Below are 7,718 nucleotides of genomic sequence, written 5' to 3'. Positions count from 1 at the left end.
AAGTAAAAAGATGGCATGACAAAAGAATTCAAAAGCGTGAGTTTAAAGTCGGAGAATATGTTCTTTTGTACAACTCTCATTTCAGATTCTTTGCAGGAAAAATCCTATCAAAATGGGAAGGCCCATATGTCATCGAGGAGGTTTATCGGTCTGGAGCCATCAAAATAAATAATTCCGAAGGTACTTTCCCGAAGGCTGTCAATGGGAAACGAATAAAACATTATATCTCAGGTACGCCTATTGTCAGGACCCCGGTGCTAAGTCACACCGGTCTAGCATGTAACACTTCATATCACTTTGCGGCCTCACGCACGGTATTCCCACGGGTGCCACCTTACCTGGCCCGGGGCCGTTTGCGCCTTTTGGCTCACGTATATGATAGTGTCGCTAGCATCCATATGACAGAGAACCCGGGCCAACATGGCTAGTCGTGACCCAAAGCGGCATTAACCTATGGGGACAGGCATACATGAATCATATCGAGCATGTCGGTCATCAGCGAGTGAATCCGGGCTGTAGCACTGGGCTGACAGGGCTCCGGGGAACCCGGGATGTAGCAGGCTAGGCAGGACTCCAGATGTCACCGCGTGACATTTCCCCGAAGGGACAGACATAGGAACAAAGTGAAACACATGCCGGCCAGTCAAGTGTCCTGAGCAGTAGTGCTGGGCTAATAGGACTCCGTTGAACCGGGCTGTAGTGGACTACTATGGCTCATGGAAGCACTAGACTACATTTCCCCATAAGAGAGGCTGCCAAGGATAAACAACTATATTGTCGGATCCCACACATACCAAGCATTTCAGTCATACACACAATATGCTCGATATGTGCAAATACAACATGGCATCACAACATAACTCTACGACTCAAGTATTTATTCATTAGGATCCGAGGAGCGAGATATTACAAACATGGATCTCAAGACCCAACAATCATAGCATACAAATCAAAGCACAAGCGGAAGCTTAACATGTCTGAGTACAGACATCTACGAATGAAAAAGGCTAAGAAGTCTGACTATCTACCAGATCCTGCCGAGGGCACAAGATCGTAGCCGAGGTATCAAGCTAAACGTCGGAGTCCACGTGGAACTACTAGCGAGACTGAAGTCTCTCCGCAAAACATAAATTAAGCAAACGTGAGTACAAATGTACCCAGCAAGACTTACATCAAAGCAAACGTGAGTACAAATGTACCCAGCAAGACTTACATCAGAACTATCTACATATGCATCGGTATCAATAAAGGGGGTGGTGGAGTTTAACTGCAGCAAGCCAGCTTTGACTCAGTGGCTAACCTGAAATACGACTGCAAGCAACTCTTTTTAGGTGGCGCACACGAGTCCACATATTCACCATTCAATACACCACTATGGATCCGCTCCCGTCTCCCTACGAGAAGGCCATCCATAGCACTCACACTTATATTGCGCATTTTAGAGTATCCACTTTCACTTTTCTATGAACTGTTATAGGCAATCCAGAAGTCCATTACCGCGGACACGGCTATTCGAATAGATGATGTTAACCTTTCAGGGGTGTACTTCTTCACACACGCTCTCACCACTTACCGCCATTTACACGACATGTACTTGGCAACCTTCAAGCGGAAGCCCAACGAGGGTGTCGGCCACGACCTACCTAAACACTCAAGTCTCTAGTCCAGGTTTATCGCCTATCCAGGTTCCATCCGCAGGGAGTCCGGCCGAGGTTTCCACATACGGCCCCGAACGATGTGTACATGGTTCCCGAGACACCAAACGGGTGCCCGGTACACCGTGCCATGGTGTATCTACCGCATGATAGCCCACCCCTAGGGTCGCGCTACGCACGGCTGCCAACACATAACCTACAAACACCAGAAACTAGCTGCAACTCCTGGACAGAGTACTAGGGTGATTAAGAAGCCGAGAGGGTCCATTGGTTTCGGGCCCAATGCGTGGTAGTAACTGTTTCATGGATCACAAACACAGAACTCAGTTCCTGAGGACGGCTTCAATGAGACAAGCCACCATGTACTCCTACATGGCCTCTCACCGCTACCTTTACCAAATCGTGTTCACACACTTTGCTCTCAACAGTAGGACATGTTTACACACCATCGATTCATCCCCGATGAATCAGACCTGACTCAACTCTAAGCAGTAGCAGGCATGACAAACAAACATGAATGAGTAGGCACATCAGGGCTCAAACAACTCCTACTCATGCTAGTGGGTTTCATCTATTTACTGTGGCAATGACAGGTCATGCAGAGGAAAAGGGTTCAACTACCGCATCATGTAGCAGTTGAATCGTTGTTGTCCTAATGCAGTAAAAGAGAGCAAGAGCGAGAGAGTGGGATTGTATCGGAATGAACAAGGGGGTTTTGCTTGCCTGGCACTTCTGAAGATAGTATAACTCTTCATCGGTGTCATTGATCACATCGTCGAAACATACGTCTACCGAGGGGGGAACAATCACCGCCAAACACTGAAAGAATACAATCAATGCAATGCACATTATGATGCATGATCATGACATGTCAATATGTTGTGATTTGAGCTAATGCAACTAAAACCAGATTAAATGAAGTTGGTTTGAACCAAAGACTCAAATTGAACTCCATATGTGATTATTTAAATGCCACTTATTTTATTTGACCTGATCAGCAGGCATAAGTTGTTCAAATATGCATGCTAATGCCATAATCAGATTCTTTGGATTTTTCTGATAATTTTTCATATATAAATTATTTCATTTGGAGCTACGGTTTAATTTCTATGAATTTTAGAAATTTTGGGCATTTTCTGGAATTTCTGAATTATTTTAAATCCAGAAAATGATTAACTGCATCAGCATTACGTCATGCTGGCGTCAGCAGGTCAACAGGGCTGGCCAGGTCAACCTGACAGGTGTGGCCCACCTGTCATTGACTCAGTGCTAACCAGGGTTTAGTTAAATCCTAACTAAAGTAATTAGAAGGGCTGGGGCCCACGGTCAGCGAGTCAGTGGGTTAGCTAAATTTTAATTAGCATCTAAACTAATTAGCAGGGCCTCGGGCCCTCATGTTAATGATCCAGGGGGTCAAACCCTGGTCCACTCGGTCAGACCTATCGGCGACTAACCGCCGGCGAGGTCCGAGACGGCGGCGATGCGCGGAATCGCAACACAGGCCACAGTTCGAGGCGCGAATGGCACCGTTGGAACCCTGAGCCTCGTCCGCGTCGGCTGGTGCTAGTGGGGTCACTGGAGACGACCTAGATCGACGGTGGTGTCCGCTTCTGTGGTGGCCGGAGTTCGGGCGCGGACGGTGTCGATGCGACGGTGCACAAGAGGAGAAGACGAAAAGTGCTACGTGCTCCTGGGAGTGTGCTGAGCGCGCTGATGGGCTCGGACACGAGCTACAGCAGCTGTGGCCGTGGCGACGCCATGGCCGGCGGCGAGGAGTGCTCGGCAAGGTGGTTAGGGCGGTTAGGGGAGGCAATCGAGCACGGGGTTAGGGGGAAAAGGATCGTGGCCTCACAGCGCATCGATTGAAGTATTCGGCGGGCTTGGGGAAGGCCTGCAGATGACGGAGCGACGACGACGATCGCTGGATCCCGCAGAAGAAGACGGCGGCGTTCAAGAAGAAGTAGGGCTTCCCGACCAGCGTGGCTCGGCGAGGAGGAGTAGGGCGACGGGGCGGTTCTTCTAGACACGACGGAGAGGCGGGGCAGTGGCTCTGGCCACGGCGAACGGCGTCGGTGGCGGTGGGCATGCTCGGCCATGGGGAGAGAAAGCAGAGGAGCGAGGGGGGGAGAGAACCAGAGAGCGAGAGAGAGGCAGAGAGGTGCGTGGCATCTCCAGGGCGACGTCGGGAGGCGGCTGCAAGCAGGAGGTGGCGCGCGTCAGGCACACGCCCTCCTGCCTACTAGCAGGAGGTTGAAGACGGTGGCGACTGCAGTGGGCTGGGCCAGCTGGAGTTGGGCCAGGTGGGCTGCCAGGAGGTAAGTTCCATGTAAGGTTTTCTCTTCTCTGTTTTATTTCCGTTTTGTTTTGTTTTTATTTATACATTTTGCCACTGATTCAAAATTCAAAACAAATTCAAAACAGGGCAAAACCTTCTGAATATTTTTATGTTGCCATTATGGACTTTTCCAGAGGCACATAAATAATTCCAGGGCCTTTTGAATTATATTCTATAAAAATGAATATAATCCAAAACTCAAATACTTATTGCTTTAATTTCAAAGTCCCAAAATAATTCCTTCAAAAATGTTCACTATTTTTGGTTTGGTCTCAAAGCCTTGCCAAATTTATCAAACATTTATGAAGTCATTTTGGAAGCAATGAATGCAATTTGAAGGGTTCTTACCCTTCTTTTAAAATGATTTCTGAGGCTTTCAATTTCCTCATTTCAAGTTTCTTGAAAATAACAGGATGCATGATGCTCACTGATGCAACTATCTGCAACCAATGCTAGGGCTGTGACAACTCTCCCCCACTAAACAAGAATCTCGTTTCGAGATTCAAGACGTGAGGTAAGAAGACAGAGGGAGCACAAGCTAACACGGTCTTCATGATCCAGGTTGCACTCCATAGGAACGTTGACACGATCACCATCTTTGTCTCGATGTCTTGCTCCGAGAACTCCATCCAACGCGATAATGGAAAGAAAAGAAACTCTCGAAGAATCGATCTTCTCGAAGATCGAGCAACTGACGATCAACTCTCAGAATGAGACATAGCGACATCTGTCGAGATGAGACATGATACACACATCAAGAATGATGGAAATGAGCATATGACAAGGTTTAAAGAAGTAGCGGAATTCCCACACCTAGGAGGGTGGTGAAGGGTGTCAACGTAGCGAGGAGTTGGGTTGCCATGATACCACAACGAGACACCTTAAAGAAGGTGACTCGCAGAGATATTCCCTTAAGTGGCAAAAGAATTACTTTTGATCCATAGATCATTGAAACTCTTCATTCAATCTTAAGGCAATTTACAACTGATCGTTTGAAATAGCTTGAGGAAATGGCATACTCGGACTAGGATGGATGATGTGGACTACCTTGTTTAAGACAACACAAGGGATGATTTTGCTTGCGCGTGCTCTTAGGAACTTGAGCATTTCCATATTCATCAAGGTTCTACCAACATCCGTGTCGAGAATCCTGGCAACACATCTTACTACCTTGACAAATAGTGATGGAAAATGCAGATGCATAGAAAGACACCCCTTTCTCAGATTTCACCTTAGCGAGGCCAAGGGAACGAAATCTGGATGATCGACCGAGAGACATTTAACACCCCGCTTCTAATGTTCTCCTTGATGTGCTAGCGCAACCCATTTGTAGATATGGTTTGATAACTAGATCATCAAGTAAAAGGTCAGACTTCGGAAGCTTAAGAATCCATAAGGAATAACTACGGAGGCAGATCCTGCGAGATCCTTATGGGGAGGTGACCAACTTCTTCAACCAAGATATTACAATAATAGACATTTCGGCTAGGTGGGTTGGCCACGACATCCACGTTACCGGGTTACCGAGAGACCAATATTATAATTCTTGGGACACGTTCCAACCATCATATCTGCCTGAGATTCAGATCTGGTTGGTGTTAGGATATTCCAGACTCCTCGAATCTAGAAAGAAAAGTGAAAGTTTGCAACACAAATCGACGAGATGACATTGCGAGATTCTCGGGAAATGAACCACGATAGCAAGCTCCAGAACATGAGCTGGTCCTGCTGAACACATGTAGCGACCAGACCTCAAACAGTCTGATCTCTGTGCTCCGGTGTCATCCCTGGATCAGTAATGCTGACACCACACAGTACTCGGAGGATTTATAGCAGAGTAGCAATCACACACTTATTACATCGAGTGTCTCAGAAGAGAACTTATTACAATAAATATGGCTTAAGGCCATCTAATAACGATAACAGCGGAAGGCTTGGAAGATAAGTGAGTCCATCAACTCCAACGGCATCACTGAGTATAGAACCACGACCTAAAAACTCCTTAATCGTCGTTTGAAAAGCCTGCAACATTAACGTTGCAGCCCGAAAACGGGTCAACACATGGAATATGCTGGCAAGGTAACGCATAGAGAGTAATGGAATGAAACAACTATACTATATGCATATTTGGCTGGTGGAAAGCTCTATGGTTACATTTTTTGCGTAAAGCCAATTTTTCCCTACTTGAAAGGAATAATTTTATTTAACTATCATGGTAGTTGTTAAACATTGAGAATGGTTGACAGCATTCTCAATCCCAATTAAGCATCATCATTTAACATAACCCAACAAAATTAATTTAGAGTAACATGTTGAGATTCAGATGATAATCCAAGTACTAGATACTCAAGATGTCCATAACCAGGGACACGGCTAATCATGATTTGTTTGTTACACTCTGCAGAGGTTTGCGCACTTTTCCCCACAAGACTCGATTGCCTCCGTTTGGTTTCTCGCACTACAGGGTGTTTGAGAAGACGGATGACCGAGACATAGTCTTTCAGAAGCACTAGCACCTTACGATCGGGTAGACCGTACCACCTACATCCCCTACATCTGCTAGTCTACCACTGTAAGAGTTCGCACAACTTAGTCAACTATGCTAAAGCCCATAATAGCTTGTGGCTGCACACGGAAGTTTCTACTATGAATAGTCTTATGATCCCTTTGAGCCTGGGTGGCGGTCCAAAAGAAAACAGGCAAGTCCTGGAATACCCAGGTGCCTCAATCCACCCAAATGTGTGTTTAAGTTGCCACCTTAGATAAACCATTAATTAACAATCTCACATCTGTCAATGGATTTCACTCACCCAATCCACGTCTACTAGCATAGCATGGCATGATAAGCAAACGTAGAAGTAACTCCCAAAGGTTTGAAAAATAAACTGGTAATAGGTACTACCTCATCTACTTCCCATCCCACAATTTAATTAGATCCTAATCATGCAATGTGTGTGGATTGATCTAATGCAATAAAACTGGGTAGTAGAGAAGGTATGATCAAAGTGTTACTTGCCTTGCTGATGATCCGGGAAACCTAGCGATTCGAAGTAATAGGCGGCGCACTCCGGATACTCTATCGCAAACAAACAAATGAGCATACAATAAGTACTCATCTAATGCACAGGTAAAATTCAAATAAGAGATCTAACCAGAAGGTTCAACTTAAGAACTCCGGTTGGCAAAAGAATCAAATCGAACGAAGCAACGAAAGACAAACGGCGAAAGAAAACAACTTCGTTCTAGCAATCTGGATCTAGGGAAAATTTACAGTAGCAAAATCTTGTTCAGGTTGGTTAAAATAATAGAGGGTTTCGAGACGAACCCCTAGGTGCTTGAATCGCCTGATTCCGATAAACGAGCGAAAAGTTAAACTAAAACGAAAATCGGATCAGGAATCGCGATCAGAAAAATCACGGATTTAATCCGAGAAAAGAAAAATGAAGAACAGATTAACGAACGAACGTTCGTTATCTGAAACTAAACGATGAACGCGTTCGTTAAAACGAACGAATTGGTGAACGTTCACTAATTAAATAAACCAGAGAAATAAACCAATCTAGGGTTTCGAAAAAAATCAAGGCGGTTATTTTTTAAAAAAAAAAACTGAACGGCGAACGGCGGCGGCTATACCTCCGGCAAGGTACTCCGGTGGGCGGGGCGGGGCTCCGGCGGCGGCGGCTATGCGGGGCGGCAGGGCAGCGCAGCAGCGGCAGCGGCGGCGTGCG

Source organism: Triticum aestivum, chromosome 6A (genome assembly GCF_018294505.1).
Source record: "Triticum aestivum cultivar Chinese Spring chromosome 6A, IWGSC CS RefSeq v2.1, whole genome shotgun sequence".
Taxonomy (NCBI): Eukaryota; Viridiplantae; Streptophyta; class Magnoliopsida; order Poales; family Poaceae; genus Triticum; species Triticum aestivum.
This window is presented reverse-complemented; position numbering follows the sequence as displayed.